Source organism: Mustela lutreola, chromosome 9 (genome assembly GCF_030435805.1).
Source record: "Mustela lutreola isolate mMusLut2 chromosome 9, mMusLut2.pri, whole genome shotgun sequence".
NCBI lineage: Eukaryota > Metazoa > Chordata > Mammalia > Carnivora > Mustelidae > Mustela > Mustela lutreola.
This window is the reverse complement of record NC_081298.1, coordinates 55,838,157-55,854,863: the sequence shown is the minus strand read 5'-3', so window position 1 is coordinate 55,854,863 and position 16,707 is coordinate 55,838,157. Positions and strand designations below refer to the sequence as shown.

General features: G+C 43.0%; 1 long non-coding RNA gene across 1 annotated transcript; it reads right to left on the bottom strand.

The window, feature by feature from the left end:
* Nucleotides 1-5,688: 5,688 nt before the first annotated feature.
* Nucleotides 5,689-13,543, bottom strand: LOC131807698 (uncharacterized). Its single transcript, XR_009344578.1, has 4 exons — nt 13,492-13,543; nt 7,866-8,040; nt 6,967-7,313; nt 5,689-5,792 (listed from the first exon to the last, which is right to left on the bottom strand). It is a non-coding gene; the product is annotated as an uncharacterized LOC131807698 (long non-coding RNA).
* Nucleotides 13,544-16,707: the final 3,164 nt, after the last annotated feature.

The window sequence follows — 16,707 nt, the reverse complement described above, 5'->3', positions numbered from 1 at the left end:
GACTCTCCGGGTCTAAGAGCGCTCTGGCTGGCTCCTGCAGGCACCTCTCTCAGGGGAGGGTGTAAGGCACGACTCACTCTGGTCACGCAGCACATAAGTGGAGAATGCAAAAGCCTATGGTCCTGCTGGCTGGCAAGGCACCCTCACCCTCAGGGGCTCCACCACCCAGACGCTCTCAGGTGCAAGCCCATGGCTCAGGACCAAGACCTGACTTTTTCGCTGCACTCTCTGCTTCAGCGCCAGCTGTGGCTATCCTAGGTCTGTGGGCTTAAGCCCCTGTCCCTAACCACCTGATTCCCCCAATTTCGCCATCCTTTGCTCTTTTTGAGTGCTTTCAACCAGAATCCAAGTCAATGCTGTTCCCCAATTACAGGGCACTCTCCTATTGGGGTATTACTTTCCAATGGGACACTTCTAGTGGCTCCCTCCCCCTTTTGTTTATCTTCCGATATCAGTCTGATGTTTCCCCTCTGCTTTATATGCCCACTGGCGTTTTCTGCCCTGTAGAGACCCAGAAGTGTGTAATTCTAACTGCAGACATTTCATGGATGATCAGAGTCCTTTGGTAGGTAACCAGCTCACTTTAGGAGACAGGTTAAAATGGCACCTCCTCCTACTTCTCTGCCATATTGTCTGCACTGCTGCTTAGTTTTGAAACGAGGTCTGTCTTCATCTCGGAAGACATGCCTGGAGAGACCCATTGTACACGAAGAGGTTCCACAGAGTTCAGCATATATTACTTACGGTGTATTGCACCAGAGAGGATGGCTAACACTCCTGTCTGCCTGGGACATGGTAGTGGAAGGATGGTTCTTCACAGGATTCCTTCTCATAGGTACAGAGAGGGATCTTTGCTGATGCTGTCACTCAGACATTGCAAAGTTCTTCCATCTTTTTGAACCATACTTCATGAAACTGCCTTACTGAAAGTAAGGCCTCTTGGAGTTAATATATGGCACTTTACTTGGGCTTCTTCAAGTACATTTGAAATAATTTCTGTCTTCATGAAACAAGGTTTTAGTGGAAAGATGCAAGCTGCACACACTTGCATCTCCCACTAAGCACATGGCACTCTCTGTGTCCCTTCATTACCATGTTTGAACAGACTTCCATCTTCCAGAGAGCTGGTGTTCGCTGAAAGGTGGTTTCTCTCCACTATTGTTTCTTAGAGTTCCATAACTGCAATTTGCTGGCCCTATTCCTGAAACCAGGGATTCATTGAACTTAACCTGCACACACTTCGGCTTCCTAGGGGAGATTTTCTCAGTTTTCACTATCTTTCACACACACTTTTTTTTTTTTTTTAAGATTTTATTTATTTATTTGACTGAGAGAAATCACAAGTAGACGGAGAGGCAGGCAGAGAGAGAGAGAGGGAAGCAGGCTCCCTGCCGAGCAGAGAGCCCGATGCGGGACTCGATCCCAGGACCCTGAGATCATGACCTGAGCCGAAGGCAGCGGCTTAACCCACTGAGCCACCCAGGTGCCCCTCACACACACTTTTGAGTCCACTTCTGTCCTATGGCCAGACCATATTTGTGAATGGATGGTTGCTCTACAGTGGTGTTTGAGTTGGAAGGTGTTTTCTCGAAGGACTTGTTTCTCACTCAGAGTGAAGTGCATGACACATTCCTCAAAATCTCAAACACTATACTGGACATGCATCTGTCTTTTGAATGAATGCCCTTTTTGGGTTAAGTGGCGTTCACTACAACATTGCCTCTTGGACTTAAGCAAAAGGTACACTCTCTAGCTTCCCTGCTTAGTTGTGAAATGAGGTCTGTCTTCAAGATGGAAGACACGCCTGAGGAGACCCATTGTACATGAAGTGGTTCCACAGAGTTCAGCATATATTCCTTACTGTGTATTGCATGACAGAGGTTGGCTGATACTCCCGTCTGCCTGGGATGTGGTAGTGGAAGGATGGTTCTTCACAGGATTCCTTCCCATAGGTATGGAGAGAGACTTTGTAGATGTTGTCACTCAGACATTGCAATGTCCTTCTGCCTTCACGAACAATACTTCCTGAAACTGCTTCCTGAAAGTAAGGACTCTTAGACTTAATATAAGGCACTTTCCTTTGCCTTCCTCAGGTACATTGGGAATAATTTTTGTCTTCATGAAACAAGGTTTTAGGGGAAACACATGCTGCACACACTCGTATCACCCAGCTAAGTGTATAGCACTCCTTGTATCCCTTCACTCCAAAGTTTGAATAGGCTTCCACCTTCCAGAGAGATAGTGTTTGCTGAAAGACCGTTTCCCTCCAGTGTTATTTCTTAGAGTTCCATTCCTGCAATTTACTGAACCTCTTCCTGAAATCAGGGATTCATTGAACTTAACCTTCTGCAAACAGGTCAGTTTCCTACGGGAGATTATTTCAGTTTTCCCCATTGATCGCATAATCTTTTGAGTCCACTTCTGTCCTCTGGCCTGACCATGATTGTGGATGGATGGTTGCTCTACAATGTTGTTTGAATTGAAAGGTGCTTTCACAACAGACTCACAGTGAAGTGCATGACACCTTCCTCTATCTCTCACACACTGTATTGGACATGATTCTGACTTCCGGATGAATACCCCTACGGGGGTACTGACCTTCACTATGATGTTGCCTCTTGGCTTTAAGCAAAAGGCACACTCTCTAGCTTCCCTCCCTAGTTTTGAAATGATACCTGTGTTCATCATGGAAGACAAATGTGGAGACACCCATTGTACATGAAGTGGTTCCACAGAGTTCAGTATATATTATTTACTGTGTATTGCACCACAGGTTGGTTAACACTCCCGTCTGCCTGGGACATGGTAGTGGAAGGATGGTTCTTCACAGGATTCCTTCTCATGGGTACGGAGAGGGAACTTTGTAGATGCTGTCACTCAGACATTGCAAAGTGCTTCCATCTTCATGAAGGATACTTCCTGAAACTGCTTTCTGAAAGTAAGGAGTCTTAGACTTAATATATGGCACTTCCCTTTGCCTTCCTCAAGTATATTTGAAATAACTTCTGTCTTCATGAAACAAGGTTTTAGGGGAAAAACTCATGCTGTCCACACTTGTATCTCCCAGTTAACTACATGGAATTCTCTGTGTCCCTTCACTCCAACGTTTGAATAGGCCTCCACTTTCCAGAGAGATGGTGTTCACTGAAAGGCTGTTTCTCTCCAGTGTTGTTTCTTAGAGTTCTAGTCCTGCAATTCGTTGACCATCTTCATGAAACCAGGGATTCCTTGAATTTAACCTTTTGCACACACTTCGGCTTCCTTGGGGAGAATATCTCAGGTTTCCCTGTGCTTCATACACACCTTTGAGTCTGCTTCTGTCCTCTGGCCAGACCATGTTTGTGGATGGATAGTTGCTCTACAGTGGTGTTTGAGTTGGAAGGTGCTTTTTCAACAGACTTGTTTCTTGCTTACACCAAGGAGCATGACACCTTCCTCAAGCTCTCACACACTGTACTGAACATGAATCTGTCTTTTGAATGAATGCCCTTTTCGGGGTAAGTGGCTTTCACGACAATGTTGTCTCTTGGCCTTAAACTCAAGGTACACTCTCTGGCTTTCGTGCTTAGTTATGAAGTGATGTCTGTCTTCTTGATTGAAGATGTGCCCCAGAGAGCCATTGTACATGAACTGGTTCCACAGAGTCCAGGATATATTACTTACAGTGTATTGCACCATAGAGGTTGCCTAACAGTTGGGACTGCCTGGGAGGTGGAAGTGGAAAGATGGTTCTTCACAGGATTCTGTGTCAAAGGTAAGGACAGGGATTTTTGCCGATGCTGTCAGACAGTGCAAAGTGCTTCCATCTTCATGAACCAAATTCTTTGAAACTGTCTTATTGACATTAAGGCCTCTTAGTGTTAATATGTGGGACTTTGCTTTGGCTTCTTCAAGTACATTTGATATCCCTTCTGTCTCATGAAGGAAGGCTTTAGTAGAAAGACGCATGTTGCACACACTTGTATCTCCCAGCTAAGTACATGGCATTCCCTGTGACCCTTCACTCTAATGTTTGAATAGACTTCCACCTTCCAGAGAGTTGGCATTCACAGAAAGATGGTTTCTCTCCCATTTTGTTTCTTAGAGTTACATTCCTGGGATATGGCAAACCCTCTTCCTGATACCAGGGATTCTTTGAACTTAACCTTCTGCAAACACATCAGGTTCCTAGGGGAGAATATCTCAGTTTTCCCCATTGATTGCACATTCTTTTGAATCTACTTCTGTCCTCAGGCCAGACCTTGTTTGTGGATGGATTGTTGCTCTACAGTGTTGTTTGAGTTGAAAGGTGCTTTCTCAACAGACTTACTTCTCACTCACAGTGAAGAGCATGACACCTTCCTCTATCTCTCACACACTGTATTGGATATGCTTCTGTCTTCCAGATGAATGCCCTCTTTGGGGAACTGGCCTTCACTACAACGTTACCTCTTGGCTTTAAGCAGAAGGCACACTTTCTAGCTTCCCTGTTTTGTTTTGAAATGAGGTCTGTCTTCATGATAGAAGACATGCCTGGAGAGACCGATGTACAGGAACTGGTTCCACAGAGTCCAGGACATATTGCCTACCGTGTATTGCACCACAGAGGTTGGCTAACACTCCTGTCTGCCTGGGACTTGCTAGTGGAAGGATCGTTCATCACAGGATTTCTTCTCATAGGTATGGAGAGGGAACTTTGTAGATGCTGTCACTCAGACATTGCAAAGTGCTTCCATCTTCATAAATGATACTTCCTGAAACTGCTTCCTGAAAGTATGGACTCTTAGACTTAATATAGGGCACTTTCCTTTGCCTTCCTCAAGTACATTTGCAATAACTTCTGTCTTCATGAAATAAGGTTTTAGGGGAAAGACGTACGCTGCCCAAACTTGTATCTCCCAGCTAACTACATGGCATTCCCTGTGTCCCTTCACTCCAATGTTTGAACAGGCTTCCACCTTCCAGAGAGATGGTGTTCACTGAAAGGTGGTTTCTCTCCAGTGTTGTTTCTTAGAGTTCTATACCTGCAATTTGATGGCCCTCTTCCTGAAACTAGGGATTCTTTGAACTTAACCATTTGCACACACTTCAGCTTCCTTGGAGTGATTTTCTCAGTTTTCCCTATTGTTTGCACACACTTTTGGGTCCACTTCTGTCCTCTGGTCTGACCATGATTGTGGATGGACAGTTGATCTACAGTGCTGTTTGAGTTGAAAGTTTTTTTTTTTAATCAGACCTGTTTCTTGCTCACCTTGAAGTGCATGATGAATTCCTCAATCTCTCATATACTCTATTGGCCATGAGTCTGTCTTTCTGATGAATCCCCTCTCTGGGGTACAGGTGTTCACGACACCATTGCCTCTTAGCCTTAAGCACAAGGTACACTCTCTAGCTTCGCTGCTTAGTTTTGAGATGAGGTCTGTCTTCATGGTGGAAGATGTGTCTGGAGAGACCCATGGTACACGAACTGGCTCCACAGAGTTCAACATATATTATGTACAGTGTATTGCTTAAAAATGACTGTATCTATGAACTGCATAGAAAATCTTTACCATATAAAAATAAACATAAAAACTTAAATAGTTTTGTTAGCTATAAACATTTAAACATAAATAGTCAAATGACATATCTTCATATAATCATTTAATTTTATATTATAAAAATACCATTGTACTGAATTTGTACAACACAGTTAAGTAGACCTGACATTACCAGGGCTTGGTGGCAAAGTTTTCTCTTTTCAATCCATTTTGTTCTATTCTTGTGTTGTCTGTTTTGAACTTTTTGGAGAAGAGCAAATTGGCACCACTGAGCTTTGAAATGGCAGAAAAGAAAGAAAGGGGTTTTGTGTGGTGACAGAAGCCAGAAGAAGCCTGTTTTGCTCACTCCTAACCATGACCCTGCTCCTACTTACTGGTTTGCCCTCAATAAAGTGTCAATGATTCTCCCCCTTGAATTACTTGGCTTGTAATCATCCAGCCTTCTGTTCACCATGAAGAAGAATAACATTTATTCAGTGCTAACTGAGCGGTTGGCCCATGGTTTAACTTTTACCACTATAGTGTCAGGGGGTAGGTGGTAGTATTATCCTCATTCCTGTAGAGGAGAAAAGTGAGGTTTCAGAGTCAAGTAACTGGTCCAATTTTCTGGAAGTAGTGACTTGGCTGGAGCTCACTCTGTACCTGTACTCTAAATTTGCTCACATACTTTTTGAGATGGTCACTGGGGACTAGGGATGTTATCACGGGTCACAGTGAATGTTATTAAAAGGGAAACAAAGCTCTGATTTTATGTTAATTTCATTAACAAACTATTTTACCCAAATCTTAAATTTAGCATACCTATTCATACATTGCAAAATGGTGAGCAGTATTCAGCTGAATTACACAATTAACAAGATGACATCCCATCTATAGGGCTGCCTATGTGTTCTTTAAGAGTGAAGTAAAGCAGGGGAAAAAAAGTATCTCTCTATCATATTTTAAGTTTACCCATGAATCTCTACAATGAGATTTTCTGTGGTTTGAATATATACAATAAGGTATTTTTAAAAAGATTATTTCTTTATTTACTTGGAGAGAGAGAGAGAAAGCACAAGCTGGGAGAGGGAGAAGAAGACTCCCTACTGAGCAGAGAGCCCGATGGGGTACTCAATTTCGGGATTCTGGGATTGTGACCTGAGCTGAAGTCAGACACTCAGCCACAGTGTTAGAAGTGAAGTGTTCTGTGTGAATATGGTAATATGAAAGCAGATGGGAGAACTCTATTGTTTCCTTGACATACACTCTCACACAAAATATTATGTATGCCAGGTCTTTGCTGATGTGATATGGCACATATTCAAGTTCTAGTGAAATATCATAAAGAGTCACCTCAAAAACCAAACAAACATACAAAATATGAATGAGCTGGGATAAAATAAGCAATGTTTCCTCTTTCCTATCAAGAGGAAGGACATTCCTGAATTATCCATGATTTTTCTCTTACCTGAATAACCATATAGTTCAATAGTACTTGAAGAAAAAAGCATGTTTGGTCCTCAGTGATCCTTTCCCCTGATATGGCCGGCAAGAGCGGAGTGATTTCTTGTGCATATATCCTTACTCCAGAGTGGGGAAAAAAGGAGTTCTTTCACCAACGTTCAAAGGGTTTTTAAAAAATGGCCTCCATTAAAATACATCTGCCCCTCCTTTGGAACCTGCTCACACTACACTCCAGGCCAGTGAGCATCCAGGGCTTGGAAATATGGTACAAAGTCCCATGAAGCCACCTTTCCCTCTAAACCATTCTTCTTTCTGCCAAATTCTGCTTTGGTCAGCCTAAGGATCAAGTACCTGTCATGGGGCAATAAAGTGATATGCATTAATCAATCAATGGCCCTAACTGGCAAGTTCCTTAAAACTCATGGGGCACAGATGGCTGCGATGACTATTCCCAGGAAGCAGCTTCTGTCTTTCCATGAATGCAGCATGAAAATACACAGCTGGGTGAGCAGATAAATGTCCACTCATGAAACAACCATGATGAGGACAATAAACAGTAGTTTTGGATGGCAGATTTAAATTTCATTCACAGCTAAGAAAACACTCCAGATACATGATGTGTCTCTACTTCCTGCTGTTCCCAACATCTGATTCCTCCCTTCCATTCCTGTTTCCACCACTTCAGTAAATGTCTCCTGTCCTCATTTCATATAAAAAAGGCTCTGATTCTTTCTATCCTAATGTCTGTAAGACATTGCTGTGAAAAAGAGCAGGGGATAATTCCTCCTCCAAACCCATCTACGAAATAAAGAGTTCTATTCGGGATCATGACAAGCTGAGGAATCCCTCAAGAGAACTTCCAAAGTCATTTCAACATGTAAGGCTGGCTAAAATGTTCCTCACCATCCACCACACCAGGGTTAGGACTGATGAATATCTCCACCGTGCAGGTCCCTCTGGATGACATGATCACTGGGAAACCAGGCACGAGGCAAGCAAAAAGCACCTGCTCTACTGCACAGTTTGTCTGAAGTGCTTGAAGCCACAGAAGAAACAGCTTGACTCCTTCAGATATTATCTAAAAAACAAAATTAAAGGTGGCAAAATTAAACACATGTTTATGCAGATATGCAATGCAATGCAGATTCAGTTCTGAGAAAGAAAAAACTAGAAGTTAAAGGTACTGTTAAATTCCTGCACCAAGTTCTTAGTGACAAGGAAGCAGGGGTGCTGCAAGAAGCCCAAGGGTGAAGAGTTGGGGTCTGGAGCCACAGTGCCTGGTTCCAATGCAGGCTCTGCTTCTTGCTAGCTTAGCTGTGGCCAGTGGAGAACCACTGAACTTCTCCCTTTGCATCAGTCTCCCCCTCTGAAAAATAGGGATAATAAAAGAATTTACCACAAAGTGCTGGCACAGGGTTAAGTGACTTACAACAGTGCCTGTATTATTAACTGCCAATTAATCATAAAAACAATGCAAAGACAATCGTTCTCCAAATTTACAGTGTGCTATGAATAGGGTTTTTGTTATGTCACTATAATATGCACATGTATCATGGAAAGTTCTTGAAAAATCTCAGAGCTAAATAAGACCTTAAAGACCTGGCTTAGTTATCTGACCTTGAAGCCCAGTCATCAGGCATTTCTACATCAGCCCTCCTTTTCACCTGTGCAGGGAGCTACCTCGAGGGCTGCCACCAAAGCATCACTTCCACAAAGAGCCATTCAGAATTTTCTGGGACTCATGTCATCATTGGACTTCTGGCATAAGTCCATTGTTCCTGGTGGATGCTTCCAGTAGTATGAAATGGAACACGCTCAATGAGGGCAGAGGGTTGTGTCTGACTGGCCCACCACCATATCTCCAGCACCTAGAAAGGTGCCTGAAACACGTAGCTGGCATCCAGTAAATGTGTGTAATAAATGAGTGAACTAAACAAGAATAGATACGTACTGGTAGACATGGCCTGTGGAGTATAGCTTCAAAAGCAGGAGAGTATTGAGACTCCTACATGGTAAGTTGCATGGCACTGAGTTAAAGAAAATGGGTCCTACAATCAGACCAAAGGTTAAACCTCGAAAGCTGTGTGATCTTGGACAAGTCACCTACAACAACAAAGACCCCGGTCTTCCATTGACAACAGCTGGGAAGAGAGAATCCATTTCAGAAGGAAAGGGGACACCGGATGGCTGTGTACAACACTTATATTGTTGTCAAGATGGCAGTGTAAATTCATTTTATGGGGTCCCACACCATCATCCCCCACTACCATTTGAAATACATGGCAATGATAGATGAAATATATATGTATATATATTTTTAAATATTTATTTATTTATTTGACAGATCACAAAGTAGGCAGAGAGGCAGACAGAGAGAGAGAGAGAGAGAGAGAGAGAGAGAGGAGGAAGTAGGCTCCCTGCCGAGCAGAGAGCCCAATGCAGTCGATCCCAGGACCCTGAGATCATGACCTGAGCTGAAGAGACAGGCGTAACCCACTTAGCCACCCAGGTGCCCCTAGATGAAATATATTTTTAAGAGAAGAGTAAAGTTAGCAAGTTAACCTCGGTAAAAAACAAAACAAACAAAACCCAAAACTGACAAACATCCCCATAAAGCAGCAACCACAGAAATTCTCAGTGATGCACAGATGTGTAGCCACAGGAAAAGGTGTCTGGAGACCAACTTCAAGGAGGATAAGTTGCTCCCACTGGAGATATAGGCAGACTGAAAGGCCTGCTCGCTTGCTGCCTGAAGCTGCAACTTCAACTGGGTTGGCGCCTTGATTGCACACCACTTGCTCCACCAGAACACTGTGAGATTTCCAGTAGCTCATTACATCTAAACACTACTGCCTCCTTTAACAAGGTTTCGCTTCCAGATTGCCCCTGACTTACAGGGATAGGCAGCAGGTGTCCCTACACATGCTCCTTCCAAACTCCTCTCTCTGCTTTCTTCTGTTGAGCATCTGACTTTTTTTAAAAAAGATTTTTATTTATTTATTTGAGAGAGAGACAGAGAGAGAGAGCATGAGAGGCGGGAAGGTCAGAGGGAGAAGCAGACTCCCCATGGAGCTGGGAGCCTGATGCGGGACTCGATCCCGGGACTCCGGGACCGTGACCTGAGCCGAAGGCGGTTGCTTAACCAACTGAGCCACCCAGGCGCCCCTCTCTGCTTTCTTCTGATCCACTTTTTATTTATGGGCTAGCTCTACAGGATATCCCTCCTGTGATTAAACAGGTCTTAATAATCCTACCTTTTGTAAAGGAAGCCTTCCCCAATTATTTATATGTTGATAAATATTTACCTCTGAATCTCTATAAATCATCACTTTATATGGCACCAACATGTAGAAAATAAGAATGAAGTTACCCAATTTTCAGAATGAACCATACAAATTACAACCTACCTTCTAAAGCCAGAGACAGAAAGAAAACATCTGCATAAAAAAAAAGTGATGCGGGTTCCTTATTCATTCATATTTATTGTGCAAAATGGAAGTTTTAGGAAGATTAGAATAATGCATACTTGTTCTATTATATAGGCAACTAATCCTCTGTAGATGGTAATTATGGTATCCATAATTCCATCCCGAATCTAGAATTTCTGGACAAGAGGAGAGGGTATTAAAATCTCCTCTGTGAGAGGCAGAGCATTATAGTGTCTGGCTCTGGCCTTCCTGCTGCAGGACAAGACTTGCAATTAGTGATGACAAATGGAATTCACAAAACATTTCTGGGCTTTAGAGGACATCGGAAAACTAAGAAAGGACTTAGAAGATGGTAGGAAAGGAAACAGGAAGAAGGAAGGTGGCAGACAAAGTGAGCCAAAACCTGATCTGTAAGCAACATGCTCAAGAGAAACAAATCAGGGTGCCAGAGAACAAATGCCATTTTCACTGCAGGATCTCTACAAGTCTGTGCCCTCCAGACCCCAGTTCCCACCACATGGTAAGTTAGGGTAACTGAGCCTGAGCTTTCCTTAATAAACCAGGACCCTCAAATGGAACCAAAGTGATCCCAACCAAGAACACTCCCAGCCTCTTGGCAAAGGAAAGACAAACCCTCCAGAAAAACACAGAATTAAAAGAGATTACATCTATGTTCCAATAAATTTGGTCTCAAAATCCCATCACAGAGCACGCAAGAAATGAGGCCACTGTGAGAGACAGCAGACTGAGGGAAAATGAAGGCTTTAGACACTGGAATGATCAGATACAGAATAGGAAATATTATATGTTAATTGTTTAAGAACACAAAAGAGGTTTAAAAATGAAGAAGGATCAAGAGCCTATCAAAAGCAACAGGCCAAGTGTAAACATGGAACTGAAGGAAGTTAAATGGGGACCAAAAATCACTGAGACGTAAAACACAACAGAATGGTGGGGCAGTAGATGAGCCCCAAATGAAGGACTTCACACACTGCACACAAGAAGTGAAGACATTCCCCAGAATGCAACACAAGGAGTCAGGAGAAGAGTATGAACGTCAGCTCTAGAGACATGGACAACAGATGGGAGGTTTAGATAAGAATCTGGGAAGTACCGCAGAAGGACAGAGTCAACATTTCAGAAGACAACAGCTGAGGATTTTACAGAAATGATAAAACCAGAAATACAGGAAATGCACAGATAACAAGCAAGACAAGAATTCTTCAACTAGACATTTTGTGGTAAAGCTACAGAACACCAAAAACTAAGAAAAAGGTTTTAAGGAAAGCCAGAGAGAAAAGGCATTTAAAGGAATGAACAGGGTGGAAGCAGGGTTTAAAGTTGCTACAGTGATAAGGGACGCTAGTAAAATGGTAAAATTTTAAAATGGTAAAAAAAATTAAAATGGTAAAAAGGGTGACAGGAGTATTTTTACTGCCACTACTGCTAATACTGTGTCTAATGCAAATAACAACTGAAGACTGTGAAGTTTAATCTGGAACAGAAAAAACTAAATGAATTATGACCCTCAAAAGAAGGATCATGCCAATGAATTTCACAACTCTAGTGATCACTTTCAAAGCATCTCCTCTTTTTATCATAGCATTTGTATCATGTCCGGGATGAGATATTACAGCATACATGATAGAATATTTTAAAACAATAGTCCATTTTGTTCATACTCCATGTTGAAAGCAAATGACTCTGTCAAACACTTTGAAGAAGGAGAAAGTAGTGGGGCCATGTTTTGTCAAGAAAGCCCAGGGAGAAAAGTAGGTAGTAAAACCTCAGTAAGAAAATGAACACCATTTTCTTCTGCTTTGTTCTCTTTTTTGTTTTCTTGTTGTTGGTATCCTTTTTTTTTTTTTTTTTTTTTTTGGTCTTTCCCAGAAATCACTTCATATATGCACATTTATCTGTTCAACTTCAGTGAAAGTTGGGAGGGAAAGGTGCCAGAACTTTTGAATGGCTGTCTTCAGCTGAGTGCTTATTTTCTTCTTTCAGTTTTTCTGGGGTTTCCCACTATTCTTCAATAAACATGTGTTGCTTTCTGGCAGGGGAAAGCCAAATGCATATTTAAAAGAAGTAATGGCAGGTCATCCGTCCATCCAGGTCAGGAGACAGCCTACCAGGGCAGGCAGAGAGGGTAGTAGACTCCCCTCTGTGAGTTCCTGCCCTCTTGGTCTTTCCTCAGCCCTTGCTCTCTGCTCTGTCTCTCCAGTCACACCCCAAACCCAGAGCAACAAAAGGACTGTTCAAAACTTAAACCCTGTGAGAAGGGCCATGCAGAGGTAAGGAGAGCCCTGTAAGACTCTGAGCCATGTGGTCTGTATCTGAGACTGCACATCTCCTTGAGCCACGTTCCATTCCCTCCATGCCTAATGTTGGCCTCAGGTTCTACAGAAGCAGTCAGGGCATCCATACACTCCTCTCTGTGTGCTTTTCTGTATACCTGATCCCATCTCAACCCACAACCCCCAGAACCATGCACCATGTGTCATCTCCCTTCAGTCAACCTGCAAATAGGTAAACACAGCCTGTAAAACCCATGCTCAACCAAGCTATGCCTGGAGTTATGATCGTCTGTCTTTACCATCAAACTTCCTAAAAGGCTATTCTTGTGTGTGGCCTCCATGGTCTCACACCCAGTCACTCTATCTCTCTGTCTGGCTTAGGACTCCACTACTCACCTTGCCTTTTCTTTCAGTACTCAGTGACCACCTCCTCGATCTACCACCACCCCCTAATCAAGCTGCTCTGCAACTTTTTGCATCATTGAACATTGCTGACATTTCATTCCTTGAAATCTCTCTTCTCTAGACATCTGTGCAAAAATGCTTTCCTGGCATCAAAGCCACATCCCTCCCCTTCCAGCAACTACTCCTTTACCCTTCCTCTTTATCTGCCCAAGAAAAGAAGGAATTACCCTAAATCCTTAACTGTCACTCTACAAGGAGTATGTCCCTTGGCAACAGCATGATTGCATCTCTCTTCCCCCAAGCACCCATCCCTACATTTTGACTGTCCAAACCAGAACCTACACCTGCAGGTCCCACAGCCACCTCAACTGAGACTGCCTAAAGCTGCACTCCTCCTCTTACCTCCTGGACCTGGCTCCCTTCCTGAGTCCCCACGACTGTTGTGGCAGTTGACACATCAGACTCAACATTCTGAAAGCACAGATGAGCCTACTGCAGCATTTTTTTCCATAGCTGAGATATGGAAGCAGCCCAAGTGTCCAGCAACAGAAGACAAAGTGGTACATACACAAAATGGTATATTACTCAACCATCAAAAAGGATGAGCTCCTGATATTTACCACAGTATGGATGTACCTAGAGGGTACTGTGCTAAGCAAAATAAGTCAGACAGAAAAAAACAAATACTGTATTTCCAGGGATGAATCCTTGAAAAATGCCCTACATACCCAAGTTTTAACGCAGGGCCAGTAGCTACAGTTTTAGCATATATCACCACGATGTAAAATAAAATCTTTAAGAAAAAAAGTGAAATAATAAGACAACAACAGCTAGGGTAAAAAGACTTAACAATTGTCTTGCTCATCATCACCAGCACCACCCCAGTTACACATCTGACCCCCAGGCCAGCATAGCAGGTGGAGGACAGGTCCAGGCAGAGAAAGTATTACTTGTTTTTCACATTTTTTGAAAAATGATAAACAGAAGAGATGCCTGGGTGTCTAGACTGGTTGAGCAGCTAACTCTTATCTCAGCTCGGGTCTTGATCTCACAGTGGTGAGTTTCAGTCCCACACTGGGCTCTGCACTGGGCGTGGAGCCTGTTTAAAACTAAACTAAACTAAAATAATACCTCTGTCAAATTTACGTAAATTCTGGGGTGCCTGGGTGACTCAGTGGGTTAAAGCCAGTTCACGGCTCAGTTCATGATCCCAGGGTCCTGGGATCGAGCCCCACATCAGGCTCTCTGCTCAGCTGGGAGCCTGCTTCCTCCTCTCTCTCTGCCTGCCTCTCTGCCTACTTGTGATCTCTGCCTGTCAAATTAAAAAAAAAAAAAAGTATGTGAATTCACAACCTACATGTAAGTTAATTTCTACTTGTTCTAAGACAGCATGAAAACAAAGATGTAGTTATCAAGACAGGAAGCAAGATAAATTGTGTATGCCATGTGCCGTGAGATGACCCCAACTGCATCCAAGTCAGCCATGGCCCTCCACACATCTACAAGAGAGGGCATATTATCCCCATTACCAAAGAGGAAACCAAGGCTCAGAGAGGTAAAAAAGAAAATGAGTCCAAGATCATAGCATCATTTAGCAGCACAGCCAGAATGTATAGAAATGACCCCCAAAAAGGCCACACCTAGTGAATGAATAGCTTAGTTATGAGTTATGAAAATCCCGGTAGAAGGCTCTCTAAGAAAGGCAGATAATCAATAAAGGAAAAATAAAGAGGCACCTGGGTGGCTCAGCCGGTTAAGCATCTGCCTTGGGCTCAGGTCATAATCAGAAATTGGGTTCTGGGATCTTGCCCTATGTCAGGCTCCCTGCTCAGCAAGGAGTCTGCTTCTCCCTCTGCCTCTGCTCCCCACTCATTCTCATAAACAAACAAACAAACAAATAAATAAAATCTTACCAAAAAAAAAAAAAAGGAAAAATAAAGACCATAAGCTTATAATAAAGATATGAATGACGAGTCAAAGCTTTTGGTGACACACACACACACACCTGCCAACAGTTCTCTGGCTAAAACATGGGTGGAAATGATGGGGTAGGAGGCACACAGGCCTGGACAGCACAGCCCCAGCAGATGGAGAACCCTGGTGTAGGATTAGCTACCTTCCAGTGTCCTTTAAAATGTTGAAACTAAAGAAATCTGAAAAATAATCTGAGGGGTTTGAAGCGGCAGGGGGTGGGAGGTTGGGGGAACCAGGTGGTGGGTATTAGAGAGGGCATGGATTGCATGGAGCGCTGGGTGGGGTGCAAACACAATGAATACTGTTATGCTGAAAATAAAAAATAATTAAATAATTAAATAATTAAACAAAAAACAGAAAACAACAACAAAAAAACTAAAGAAATCTGGTAGGGTTATTGAGGTCTCATCCCGGGGGGTGCCTGGTTGGCTCAGTCTGTTAGGCAGCAGCCTAACATGACTCAGGTCATGATCACAGGGTCCTGGGATCAAGTCCTGCATCAGACTCCTTGCCCAACCAGGAGCCTGCCTCTTCCTTTGCCTGTTGCTCCCCCTGCTTGTGTTCTCTCACTGACAAAGAAATAATCTTTAGAAAGAAAGAAGAAAGGAAAAGAGAAAAATAAAATCTGATCCACAGTATAGAACAGCATCCTTTGTGTTGGGCTGATTTTATTTGATTTTTTTTTAATTCTGACTTTATTTCAAAATGAAAAGTTAAAGAAAAAGTCAATTTTAACTATCACTCAGCTTTAAGGTACAACTGCTGATGTGTGAACCAGTTAAAGCAAATAAAAATTAATAGATTTTTGAATTTTTGTCTTTATATAGAACATTTGTAGGTATATTCTGCAGCAGATGTCACAAATGGAGAATTATACATGTTTTCAGTATTCTACTATACTGCTACGAATATTCATTGAAAGCATACAAATTTATTTGATTGATTTTTAAGTAGGCTCCACAGCCAGCATGGACACTTGTGCAGGTCTTGATCTCAGGACCCTAAGACCATGAACTGAGCTGAAGACAGACAATCTATTAAGCCACCCAGGCATCCCACTTTCTTGGGTTCTAATAGGACTTTTCCTAGGTTCTAATCCTAGCTGTACTGGCTGCCCAGGGGGAATGAAGTCCAGCACCACGAGAAAAGCATCCCAAGGCAGCAGTCCTCTGCAGGAGATTTGCTGGTGGCTGCCACCATCAAAGAGTGAGTGGGTTAAGGTATAGAAGCAAAGAGGGAACAATGATAGTCACTGCCTTTTGGGTGTCACTGAACCATCCTACTCACCTTCAGGAAGCCTGGCCCTTCTCCAGTCAACACAGCAAAAGCAAACTTGTTAGAAGAACAGGGGAGGGGGTCATCTCCCTCCCTCAGAAATAGAAGCAACCAGCCAAACAGTGCAGCACTGGAGGAAAAATAAAAATATGAAGGAATGTGGGGGCACCTGGGTGTCAGTCTGTTCAGCATCTGCCTTCAGGTCAGGTCCTGAACTCAGGGACCTGGGATCTGAGCCCCACATCAGGCTCCCTGCTCAGTGAGCAGTCTCCCTCTCCTTCTGCCCCTAGCTCATTCTCTCTCTCTCTCTCAAATAAATAAAATCTTTAAAATAAGAAATTTAAAAATGAAGGAATGAATCAAAATGCA